Here is a 13,938-nt window from a genome sequence, read left to right on the forward strand (position 1 = left end):
GTGCAACTGTTCAGTAGTGTGAACATTCTTTGCTGTTGCCTTTCTTTTGGATTGGAATGAAAACTGACCTTTTCCAGTCCTGTGGCCACTGCTGAGTTTTCCAAATTTGCTGGCATATTGAGTGCAGTACTTTCACAGCATCATCTTTTAGAATTTGAAATAGCTCAACTGAAATTCCATTACTTCCACTAGCTTTGTTCACAGTGATGCTTCCTAAGGCCCACTTGACTTTGCATTCCAGGATATATGGCTCTAGGTGAGTGATCACACCATCTTTGCCTTAACCTCAGATATTTTCTTACCCTGCTGGGTTATGAGCAGTCCTGCTCAGAACTCTTTTACCCTCTTGTAACCCACTATGCTAGCTCCTCTTCAGATATTCTGCGGCTGACCCATTACTCTTGAACTCTGCTAAATCTATTAGGGCTAAAACATAACTTTTTTGCAACTCTTATAGCATGATTTTCCATTTATACAAAATTCTTGTCTTCTCACAACCATATCAACATGGTATACTTGCTCACAGTGGAACTACAATTATATAGCATTTTCAACAATGAAATTCTTCACTGACTCTTTATGCAAGTATTTTAATGAATAACTGGAGATGGCATTCCACATTATCATTTGCAGAACTCCTGGGAATATCTGAACTATTATGTAAGCACTCTTAACATACATTTATATTAAGTATAATTAACAGAAATGCCATAGTGTTGTTGTTCAGTCACTCAAATGTCTGAATCTTTGCGACCAAGTAGACTACAGCACTCCAGCTTCCCTATCCTTCACCATCTCCCACTTGCCAAAACTCATGCCCATTGAGTCACTGATGCCATTCAACCATCTCGTCCTCTCTTGTCCCCTTGTCCTCCTGCCCCCAATCTTTCCCAGCATCCGGATCTTTTTTAATGAGTTGGCTCTTCCCATCAGGTGGCCAAAATATTGGAACTTCACCTTCAACATCAGTCCTTCCAAAGAATATTCAGGACTGATTTACTTTAGGGTCGACTGGTTGGATCTCCTTGCAGTCCAACGGACTCTCAAGAGTCTTCTCCAACACCACAGTTCAAAAGCATCAATTCTTCGGCACTCAACCTTCATTATGGTCCAACTCTCACATTCATACATGACTAATGGAAAAACCATAGCCAAAGACCACATTTATCAACACAGTACACAGATTGTATTCAGATGTTGAGAATTCCCGATGATCCACAGACTGTAAAACTAATCACCTAATCTGAAAATGCTTTCTTGGGATGGAAAACTGGGATCTACCTATTTTAGTTTCCTAGGGCTTTAGTACGTGCAAGCTAAGTCACTTCAGTCGTGTCTGACTCTTTGTGACTCTATGGACATGCCAAGCTTCTCTGTCCATGGGACTCTCCAGGCAGGAATACTGGAGTGAGTTGCCAGACCCTCCTCCAGGGGATCTTCCTGACCCAAGTATCGAACCTGGGTCTTTTATGTCTCCTGCATTGGTAGGCAGGTCTTTACTACTAGCACCACCTGGACTTTAGTACAAATGCTAAATTGTTTCTTTTGCCAGATATCTTGGGTAACTGATGTATCTTTTTCCCCACAGAAAACATACTGAATCTTGATTCTAGGCAGAAAATGCTCTCTGATCCCAACACAGTCCTCTACCTCAGCACTGGTATTTCTTGACTAAAAGAAAATTCCAATGCAATGCTTGGAGGTAGCAATTTGGATATGAGTTCATCATAATAGCACATTAATACCATAGTAGATACACATTCAGAGAAGGCAATGGCAACCCACTCCAGTACTCTTGCCTGGAGAATCCCATGGATGGAGGAGCCTGGTAGGCCTCAGTCCATGGGATCACAAAGAGTCGGACACGACTGAGTGACTTCACTTTCACTTTTCACTTTCATGCATTGGAGAAGGAAATGACAACCCACTCCAGTGTTCTTTTCTGGAGAATCCCAGGGCTGGAGGAGCCTGGTGGGCTGACATCTATGGGGTCTCACAGAGTCGGACATGACTGAAGCGACTTAGCAGCAGCAGCACCAGCAGACAAACATTCCTGATTATTATTCCAATACTTCACTACATCTCTCAGCACTCAACTAAATTTGAACTTGAGCAAGCTCAGGGAGCTGGTGGTGGACAGGGAAGCCTGGTGTGCTGCAGTACAGGGTTTGCAAAAGTTGGATATGAGTGAGTGACTGGACAACAACAACACATTCTCCATGAAGAATCTTCTGGCATCCTTAAGCCACTCTTTCTCAACACCCACCCCACCTTACTCCTACTTACTCTAGGCCTTTCTCCTCACAGCTTGTCACAATGTGCTTCCCTAAAAAACATTCATCATCACTGCACTCACCTTAACAAATCAAGGCTTTGAAGACTGACTTGAACGTGAAAGTTAAACATGAGGAGTTCTAAGAACTTAATGATTGTATCAATTATTTGACAAGGAGAGTAACTGGAAGATGAAAGGGAAAGTCTTCAATTAGGAAGAAAAACAACAGTATAGTTAATGAAGTAATGAAGGAAAATTTCACTGTGAAATTTCTTTGAATATTTTATTTTTAATTCATCCTATAATCTCCACTCACCTCTTAAACTGGATATTGAACTGCACTAATATGATAATAGTTTTTAAGGATCAGTTTAGTTCAGTTGCTTAGTCATGTCCGACTCTTTGGCTCCATGGACTGCAGCACCACAGGCTTCCCTGAACATCACCAACATCCAGAGCTTACTCAAACTCATGTCCATCGAGTTGGTGATGCCATCCAGCCATTTTATCCTCTGTCATCCCCTTCGCCTCCTGCATTCAATCTTTCCCACCATCAGGGTCTTTTCCAATGAGTCAGTTCTTCACATCAGGTGGCCAAAGTATTGCAGTTTCAGCTTCAGCATCAGTCCTTCAAATGAATATTCAGGACTGACTTCCTTTAGGATGGACGGGCCAGATCTCCTTGCAGTCCAAGGAACTCTCAAGAGTCTTCTCCAACACCACAGTTCAAAAGCAAAAATTCTTGGGCACTCAGCTTTCTTTATAGTCCAACTCTTACATCCATACATGACTACTGGAAAAATCATAGCTTTAACTAGATGGACCTTTTTCAGCAAAGCAATATCTCTGCTCTTTAATATGCTATCTAGGTTGGTCATAGATTTTCTCCCAAGGAGCAAGTGTCTTTTAATTTCATGGCTGCAGACTCCACCTGCAGTGATTTTGGAGCCCAGAAAAATAGTCTCTCACTCTTTCCGTTGTTTCCCCATCTATTTGCCATGAAGTGATGGGACCAGCTGCCATGATCTTTGATTTTGAATGTTGAGTTTTAAGCCAACTTTTTCACTCTCCTCTTTCACTTTAATCAAGAGGCCCTTCAGGTCTTCTCTGCTTTCTGCCATAAGAGTGGGGTCATCTGCATATCTGAGGTTATTGATAATTCTCCCAGCAATCTTGATTTCAGCTTGTGCTTCATCCAGCCTGGCATTTCCCATGATGTACTCTGCATAGAAGTTAAATAAGCAGGATGACTATATACAGCCTTGATATTTTCCTTTCCTGATTTGGAACCAGTCTGTTGTTCCATGACCAGTTCTAACTGTTGCTTCTTGACCTGCATACAGATTTCTCAGGAGGCAGGTAAGGTGGTCTGGAATTCCCATCTCTTTCAGAATTTTCCACAGTTTGTTGTGATTCACACAGTCAAAGGCTTTGGCCTAGTCAATAAAGCAGAGGTAGATGATTTTCTGGAACTCTCTTGCTTTTTCAATGATCCAACAGATGTTGGCAATTTGATCTCTGGTTCCCCTGCCTTTTGTAAATCCAGCTTGAACATCTGGAAGGTCATGGTTCACATACTGCTGAAGCCTGGCTTGTAGAATTTTGAGCATTACTTTGCTAGCGTGTGAGATGAATGCATTTGTTCAGTAGTTTGAACCTTCTTTGGCATTGCCTTTCAGTTTGCTCAAATTCATGTCCATTGAGTTGGTGATGTTATCTAACCATCTCATCCTCGGTAGCCCACTTTTCCCACTGCCATCAATCTTTCCCAGCATCACAGTCTTTTCCAATAAATCGACTCTTTGCAATCCCAAAGAAAGGCTATGCCAAAGAATGTTTTTAACGATGTGTTCCTTTGTAATTTTCCTTATGTTATCACCCCAAGCAGATTTCTCTACTTCTAATCTCATCACATCTTCCCTTTGTTATGCATTTGACCTCCTGATTAACCACCACTACTCCTTCAAATATTCAGCACAAATGTCACTTTTTATTTATTCATTACCCAACCATTCCTTATTTCCTAACACCTGGTGCTAGAGGTAGTGTTCAGTTGCTAAGTAGTGTCCAGCTCTTTGCGACCCCATGGACTGCAACATAACATCCTCCTCTGTCCTCCACTATCTCCCAGAGTTTGCTCAAATTCATGTCCACCGAATTGGTAATGCTATCTAACCATCTCATCCTCAGCCACCCACTTCTCCTCCTGCCCTCAATCTTTCCCAGCATCAGGGTCTTTTCCAATAAGTCGATTCTTTGCATCAGGTGGCAAAAGTATTGGAGCTTCAATTTCAGCAACAGTCCTCCCAATGAATATCCAGGGTTGATTTCCTTTATGAGTTGCTGGTATCTCTCTCAAATTTGGCACTTATTCTACTGAAACAGCCTGTTCACTTTCCCATTACAGGGTGAGCTTCTTCTGATAAGACTTTATCTTTGTATCCTCGCTTCTGTTATAGCAGATAACATGGAGCATGGGCTCAATAAATGAATAATCTATAAGGAATATTTTCAGTAAACACTAATCTATATGGTCCTTCTTTGCTCTCTTAATAAGTTATTTTTGAACCATTTTTAAATTTAGGATTAGCAATGCTATACATCCTTGGACATCTGAGAAGGAGAATGGTAGAGGTACTGAACAAAATACAAACTGAGTCAAGGGGAGATAGGAGGAGATATGAAGATATGAAGAGAATGCATACAGCCTTTCAGATCTTGCTATAGGAAACTCTCTTTGTCCTATGACCTCTCTGTTTACCACTCCCTCTTATAAATTTTACCACCCCTTTAATTGTAGCACACTCTCTTCAACCCTTCCAAGTCTGTCCTCAAGTTCTCTTGTGCTTCCTTACTTCAATAATGCTAAGTCAAGGAGAAAAATAGGTTAGCCAGTTAGTTTCTTCTGTTATATAAGAAGTTAGGCATGAACAACAATGAGGGGTGGCCTAGCCAACAAGTATGCAAGCTGATTTCTACACCCCATCCCAAACAAGCCCAGGAGAACTCACAGATACACTACAAAAATAACCACAGAGACTTTTCCAACTCCTACACAGGCACCCCAGGCACATAATGTATACAAACTAACTTCAGGGGATTCCTCAAGTAACCGTAGACAGCTAGGAGCCCATTAGGGTTCATGATTATTCTATATATACATGCATCTGATTATAAGACTGAATTATTGTAAGACATGTGAAATAGTTTGTTGTTATATAACTTGCAACTGTCAATCAGCCTTGAGTGTATGCCCATTTGCATTCTCTTTCCTGATTGGTGGTGGGTACAAGCCCTATTTTGCACAGGGCAGAACCAAGAGGAGCAGACAGGAAGTATAAAAAGGGAAGCCAAAAGGAATCTTGACGACTCTCAGGGTCATCTGCTCCCACATCTCCGGAGTGTACTATCCCTTGTCTGTTTCATAAAACATCTGTCTTCTTGAGCTGTAACTGAGCTATAATTGTCGCTGTTTTAAACCCTTTAGTCTATTGTCCCAAATCTTTGTTGGGAGGAGACAAGAACCAAGGGAGAGAAATAAGCCAACCTGACATTTTGAAAGGAGTTAAGAATATCAGCAGATATTCTGGGCTCATCTCTTCCTTTTACAGGGTAAGCTTGATATAATCAGCAGTCTTGATGTTTTTGTTTGATGTATTTACAGGGCAGCTTCTCTTCTGACTGTTAACGCTGGAGACTGATATCTTTCTAGAAAGATGACATTCAATAAATTACTCCAATGGCCAAATAAGGATAGAAGCATCAGCATAAGTAAAATAACTTTGAATTAGGAATACAAAAAAGACAATTCTGTAGCTGGAATGGGAAAACGCCCAATATAAATTCAAATCTCCCACTTTCTTTTATGAAACAAGACAGCATTATACAAGTCCTCATAGTACAGCCACAGCTGGCATCTCCAGCAAAGCCTGGGAGGCTTTTGTTCTTCATATTTCAAAAAGCAGCCCATGAAAACCAAGCATCAGTCTCAAGCAATTGTAACTGGTAAGGATGGGAAAATGTGAAATTTTATTGCTCATGAAACTGGTGTTTCAAATAAGGCGGCTCACATCTCTTAGACTGCTTGTTTCGCAGCAGCGCTAGAGGCTTCTCAGAGAGTTGAATGGATGCAGGTGGACCGAGTCCTCTCCAGCTCAAAATGGTTACATTGTCTCGAATGAGGACCTGACCCTCAGCTGCTCCCATGGTATTTGCTTGGTATAATTTTATGTCAGTAACCGATTTTAAACAGTCTGTGCTATGGATGCTGAATTGTTGGACATTCTGCTCATTGTGGAAGGTAAAACAGAGTGATTTAAGGCGATGTTTCCATGACTGCAAACTTTCTGCTTGAAAAATAGGTACAGTGTGCTGATTTTTTTTTTTTTTTACCTCAGGAAAAAAAAACAGGAAACTAGAGAGAGATGTGGAGAGAAAAGTAGCCCCATAAAGGCTTGTTTTCTTTAAAGAAACAAGAGAAAAATAGATCAAAGTTTCTAAGCAATCTCTAGACTTCAAAATGAACACAAGAATATTTAAGTCATTTGAAAGATCATCTTTTTGAAGGTCAGTGTGGTTTTGCCTGCATACATCTCTAGTTCATTTATATTGATAACACTATAAAATAATAAAGTCAAATAATAAAGCAGAAGGAGCTTGAGGAATTTTTTAATCTCGGGCTCCTAATTTTATATATGAGAAAATGGAGATACCAAGAGGTTGTATGTAACCTTTCCAAGAAATGGCAAGTACTGGAACACACATTTTAAAATGTTAATTACCATGCTTTCTCCACTACAACAGGTCTAGTTACAGGAAATTTACACTATTTTTTTTAAAACCAAGTAAGGCAGTTAGATATATGACTTTCAGGATGATAATGAATCACAGATTTGGTCATAATTGAAAGAACTATCACACATAACATAATTTTACCTGTAAAAAAAAAAAAATCCGACAGATAAAAGTTTGCCTTTCAGTGATCTGTGAGTAAAACATTTTGACTACTATTTTTACTCTTTGTAATTTTTTTTCAACTTCACCACAAACAGATTAGGAAAACAAAGGACTGCCTATTATGCATACTCATCCAAGAAGATTATATACAATGGCCAACAGAGTATCAGACATTTTGAATTTTTATCTCCTTTGGAACACAGTCATTGATTATTGCTGGAGATCACTGAGAGTTCCCCATAGCTCGTTCTTCATTTCTCATCCCTGGCTTATTCATCACTGTTTCTGAGGAAAGTTCAGTTTGGTTAAGGTACTGATATTATCTATTGGCTCTCAGCATCATTCCCACTGCCTTTCTACATATTTCAGCAATTACAAACTTGAAAATACCTTAACCCCAGCTCTCGTGCAGAGATTATATATGCATTTTGGTTTCTTTCAACAAGATCCACTCATTTAAGATTTGGGAGATGGAAAGGAGGCCGAGCTCATTCTTGTCAAGTTCCAGCAGGTGTCAGCGCTCAAGATGGCCAGACTTTGTGAGTCAGTGTCCAGGCACCAGCTACATGAATGTGAGGCAGTAGAACTGTGCGTACAGCAGCAAATGTTTGGTTTGCAACTTGCTGGATCTTGAAATCAGTAGTTCAGTATGAGAACTCCTGATTTCTCTAAACCCTCATTTTGTAGGAAACTAACTTCTTCCATTAAATCTCTTTCTTCCTAAAAAGCATAGAATTGTTTTACTTTCCTGCAATAACGCCTAATATAGTTACTATTTTAAGGGAAAATGTTTCAGGTCTAAGATCTTTTCTTTTAACGTCCCAAATTTTTCAGGCTCTTCCAGGGTCCATGATCCTGCGACAATGTTTCTCTCTCCTTCTTTCCACACTTCTGATTAATTTGTAGAAAATCTGGGGGCTGGAAGTAGGCATATCAATGAATTTAGAGCCTGGAATCGGGAGGCATTTTTCCAGTTATTTATTACCAAGTGATCACAGGATAAAAAAAATCAAATTCTTAACATAGCTCATAAGATTGTTTTTTACATCTGTGACTCTATTTCTATTTTGTAGATAACTTCATTTGTACCAGTTTTTCAGATTCCACATATAAGCAATATCATATGATACTTGTCTTTCTCTGTCTAACTTACTTCACTCTGTATGACAATCTCTAGGTCCATTCATGTTTCAGAAAATGGTAATATTTCATTTTGGCTGAGTAATATTTCATTATAAAGATAGGCTCGATAAAGGACAGAAATGGTATGGACCTAACAGAAGCAGAAGATATTAAGAAGAGATGGCAAGAATACACAGAAGAACTGTACAAAAAAGATCTTCACGACACAGATAATCACGATGGTGTGATCACTCACCTAGAGCCAGACATCCTGGAATGTGAAGTCAAGTGGGCCTTAGAAAGCATCACTACGAACAAAGCTAGTGGAGGTGATGGAATTCCAGTTGAGCTATTTCAAATCCTCAAAGGTGATGCTGTGAAAGTGCTGCACTCGATATGCCAGCAAATCTGGAAAACTCAGCAGTGGCCACAGGACTGGAAAAGGTCAGTTTTCATTCCAATCCCAAAGAAAGGCAATGCCAAAGAATGCTCAAACTACCACACAATTGCACTCATCTCACATGCTAGTAAAGTAATGCTCAAAATTCTCCAAGCCAGGCTTCAGCAATACATGAACCATGAACTTCCAGATGTTCAAGCTGGTTTTAGAAAAGGCAGAGGAACCAGAGATCAAATTGCCAATATCCGCTGGATCATCGAAAAAGCAAGAGAGTTCCAGAAAAACATCTATTTCTGCTTTATTGACTATGCCAAAGCCTTTGACTGTGTGGATCACAATAAACTGTGGAAAATTCTGAAAGAGATGGGAATACCAGACCATCTGACCTGTCTCTTGAGAAACCTGTATGCAGGTCAGGAAACAACAGTTAGAACTGGACATGGAACAACAGACTGGTTCCAAATAGGAAAAGGAGTATGGCAAGACTGTATATTGTCACCCTGCTTATTTCACTTCTATGCAGAGTACATCATGAGAAATGCTGGGCTGGAAGAAACACAAGCTGGAATCAAGATTGCCGGGAGAAATATCAATAACCTCAGATATGCGGATGACACCACCCTTATGGCAGAAAGTGAAGAAGAACTAAAGAGCCTCTTGATGAAGGTGAAGGAGGAGAGTGAAAAGGTTGGCTTAAAGCTCAACGTTCAGAAAACTAAGATAATGGCATCTGGTCTCATCACTCCATGGGAAATAGATGGGGAAACAGTGGAAACAGTGTCAGACTTTATTTTTTTGGGCTCCAGAATCACTGCTGATGGTGACTGCAGCCATGAAATTAAAAGACGCTTACTCCTTGGAAGGAAGGTTATGGCCAACCTAGATAGCATATTTAAAAGCAGAGACATTACTTTGCCAACAAAAGTCTGTCTAGTCAAGACTATGGTTTTTCCAGTGGTCATGTATGGATGTGAGAGTTGGACGGTTAAGAAAGCTGAGCGCCGCAGAATTGATGCTTTTGAACTGTGGTGTTGGAGAAGACTCTTGAGAGTCCCTTGGACTGCAAGGAGATCCAATCAATCTATCCTAAAAGAGATCAATCCTAGGTGTTCATTGGAAGGTCTGATGTTGAAGCTGAAACTCCAATACTTTGGCCACCTCATGCGAAGGGTTGACTCATTGGAAAAGACCCTAATGCTGGGTAGGATTGGGGGCGGGAGGAGAAGGGGATGACAGAGGATGAGATGGTTGGATGGCATCACCGACTCGATGAACATGGGTTTGGGTAGACTCCGGGAGTTGGTGATGGACAGGGAGGCCTGGCGTACTGCAATTCATGGGGTCGCAAAGAGTCGGACATGACTGAGCGACTGAACTGAACTGTTATATATATATATATATATATATATATACACACACACACACACACTTATATACATTCATGCATTCCTGCCACATCTTCTTTATTCATTCCTTTATCAATGGACACTTAGGTTACTTCAAATTCCTGGCTATGTTAAATAGTGCTGCAGTGAACATTAAGATGCATATATCTTTTCAAATTATGGTTTTATCGGGATATAGGCCGAGGAGTGGGATTGCTAGATCATATGGTAGCTCTATTTTCAGCTTTATTTAAAAAACAAAGAAACAAACCTTTTAAAAAAACAAATTTACAGTTACCAGGGAAGAAGGGGAGAGGGAAAGGATAACTTGTGAGATTGAAATGGACACATACACACTACTCCATAAAACAGATAACTAATAAGGACCTACTGTATAGCATAGGGAACTTTACTCAATGCTCTGTAATGACCTATATGGGAAAAGAACCAAAATAGAGTGAACAAGTGTATATGTATAACTGATTCATTTTAATGTACAGCAGAAACTAACACAACATTGTGAATCAACTATATTCTGATAAGAAAAAAAAGTTAAAGGTGGAGCAAGAAAAAACATATGGGCCATGAGAAGGACTATGATTCAGCCTCATTTTGAGCCTTCTTTCTTAGCTCTGTGTTCCACTGTCATATGGCTTTCTTTCAGGTCTGTGAGCCATCATGTGCCCTCTCACTTTAGGAAATTTGTAAATGCTCTGGCTTCTTCTTAATATGTAAAAGATCTGTCATCCCAAAGAAACGCAATGCCCAAGAATGTTCAAACTACTGCACAGTTGCACTCATCTCACACACTAGCAAAGTAATGCTCAATATTCTACAAGCCAGGCTTCAACATTATGTGAATCTGGTGAACTTCCAGATGTTCAAGCTGGATTTAGAAAAGGCAGAGGAACCAGAGATCAAATGGCCAACATCCACTGGATCATCAAAAAACGAAGAGAGTTCCAGAAAATAATTTACTTCTGCTTTATTGACTACGTCAAAGCCTTTGACTGTGTGGATCACAACAAACTGTGGAAAATTTTTAAAGAGGTGGGAATATCATACCACCTCACTTGCCTCCTGAGAAATCTGTATGGAGATCTAGAAGCAACAGTTAGAACTGGACATGGAAAAATGGACTGGTTCCAAATTAGGAAAGGAGTACATCAAGGCTGTATATTGTCACCCTGCTTATTTAACTTATATGCAGAGTACATCATGCAAAATGCCAGGCTGGATGAAGCACAAGTTGGAATTAAGATTGCAGGGAGAAATATCAATAACCTCAGATATGCAGATGACACCATCCTTATGGCAGAAAGTGAAGAAGAACTTAAGAGCCTCCTGATGAAAGTGAAAGAGGAGAGTGTAAAATTTGACTTAAAACTCAACATTCAAAATCAAAGATCATGGCATCCGGTCCCATCACTTCATGGAAAACAGATGGAAACAGTGAGAGACTTTATTTTTTTGGGTTCCAAAATCACTGCAGATGGTGACTGCAACCATGAAATTAAAAGACACTTGCTCCTTGGAAGAAAAGCTATGATCAGCCTAGACAGCATATTAAAAAGCAGAGACGTTACTTTGCCAACAAAGACCTGTCTAGTCAAAGATGACCTTTGGTATTTCCAGTAGTCATGTATGGATGTGAAAGTTGGACTATAAAGAAAGCTGAACACCGAACAATTGATGCTTTTGAACTGTGGTGTTGGAGAAGACTCTTGAGCATCCCTTGGACTGCAAAAATATCAAACCAGTCAATTCTAAATGAAATCAGTCCTGAATATTCATTGAAAGGACTGATGCTGAAGCTGAAACTCCAATACTTTGGCCACCTGATGTGAAGAGCTGACTCATTGGAAGAGATCCTGATGCTGTGAAAGATTGAAGGCAGGAGGAGAAGGGGATGACAGAGAATGAGAGGGTTGGATGGCATCACCGACTTGATGGAAATGAGTTTGAGCAAGCCCCGGGAACTGGTGATAGACAGGGAAGTCTGGCGTGCTACATTCCATGGGGACCCAAAGAGTCAGACATGACTGAGAGACTGAATTGACTGAGTCAATGCTGTGTTTTTTCCAATAGCTATGTATGGATGTGAGAGTTGGACCATAAAGAAGGCTGAGCACGTTGCTTTCAAATTGTGATGCTGGAGAAGACTCCTGAGAGCCCCATGGACAGCAAGCAGTTCAAATCAGTCAATCCTAAAGGAAATCAACCCTGAATATTCATCGGAAGGAATAATGCTGAGGATGAAACTCCAATACTCTGGTCACCTGATGCAAAGAGCTGACCTACTGGAAAAGACCCTGATGCTGGGAAAGATTGAGGACAGGAGAAAAGGGTGACAGAGGATGAGACAGTTGGTTGCTATCACCAACTCAATGGACATGAGATTGAGAAAATTCCAGGAGAGAGTGAAAGCTTGGAGGAAAGCTTGGAGTGCTGCAGTCCATGGGGTCACAAAGAGTCGTAAGTAACTTGGAGATTGAACAACAACAATAGAAGCCCTAGCTGGCCAAACAAAGATCTTTGTGTACACAGAAAGAAGAAGAGTTAGAAGAAGAGAAAGAAGCAGATAGATAAGCAGAAGGAGAGGGAAGAGAGAATAAAGATGAGAGAGAAAGAGAACAAATTCTGGCTAACTCATCATTCCAGTCTCTAGCCATTAGATTCAACTAACCTGAGAACTCAGATATCATGAAACACAGACAAGTTGTTCCCATAATATTTTGTTAGAATTCTCAACTCACAGAATTAGGAGATAAAATTAGGAGGAAGAAAAGGCTTTAAAGCTAAGTTTTAGAATAGTTTGTTCATGCCAATAAATACCTGAAACAATTTCTCTCATAACTGTTTACTGAAAAATATGTTTGTTGAAAAGTATGTGTTGAATGAATGGCTAATTAAGCAAATACATATTAAAACAACGTGCCTCTTCTCTACCCATATCACATTAGTGATAATCAGCAAGATTGCCGATAACATGTTAGAGACACAATGGTGAAACAAGATTCTCAGATACCATTGAGAAGGATACAAATTGGTATATTCTCCTTGAAGAACAAGATGCATGTGTGTGTGTTCAGTCACATCCAACTCTCTGCAACCCCATAGACTGTAACCTGTCAGGCTCCTCTGTCCATGGGATTTCCTAGGCAAGCATACTGGAGTGGGTTTTCATTTCCTCCTCCAGGAAATCTTCCTAACCTAGGGATCGAACGTGCATCTCCTGTGGCTGCTGCATTAGCAGGCAGAATCTTTACAACTGAGCCACCTGGAAGCCCAAAGAACAGTTGGAAATCTCTATTAAAAGTTAAAACACATGTTTCCCTTAGTCATACTCCTGTATTTCTGGGGATGTATTCCATAGATATACTCATGTGTGCAAAAACACATGTACAAATATGTGTACATATTGTACAATATGTACAAATGTGTACAATATGTTCACTCACTGCAAAATAGTTTGTGAATATTAAAACCTGGAAATAATATAAATTCCCATCAAAAGGAGGTCAGTTAAATAAATTACATCTTTTCAACAGAATAACTTTCCCCTTTTGACAAATATCAGGTAAAATCTATAAGTACAAACACCAAACTATCTCTGAAGTACATTATCAAATGAGAAAATCAAGGTGCAGAATACTGCATACTGCCCACTGTGCAATAATGTGTAAAAGGAAGAGATGTGTGATCCTGTTGAAGCACCCTACTTTTTGAAAGGTGATTAAGAAACTAGCAATAGTGGTTATCATTAGAAGGTGGACTAGTGATCTAGAATGGTGAAAACT

The 13,938-nt window shown here is 40.0% G+C and overlaps 1 long non-coding RNA gene across 5 annotated transcripts in view; it reads right to left on the minus strand.

Annotated features, from left to right (window-relative positions):
- The window catches only part of LOC145506337 (uncharacterized), a 788,916-nt gene that overhangs the window by 394,389 nt on the left and 380,589 nt on the right, over positions 1-13,938 (minus strand). The window contains exon 11 of one of the 5 annotated variants that reach the window (XR_014053777.1): positions 6,810-8,149. The exons of 3 other annotated variants lie outside the window; for them this stretch is intronic. This is a non-coding gene — a long non-coding RNA (uncharacterized LOC145506337). Of the gene's footprint in view, positions 1-6,809; positions 8,181-13,938 lie in introns of those variants that run through there. One more of the 5 variants, XR_014053774.1, reaches the window with a different exon arrangement.

This window comes from Giraffa tippelskirchi, chromosome 5 (genome assembly GCF_054371585.1).
Source record: "Giraffa tippelskirchi isolate mGirTip1 chromosome 5, T2T-mGirTip1v1.2.pri, whole genome shotgun sequence".
Taxonomy (NCBI): domain Eukaryota; kingdom Metazoa; phylum Chordata; class Mammalia; order Artiodactyla; family Giraffidae; genus Giraffa; species Giraffa tippelskirchi.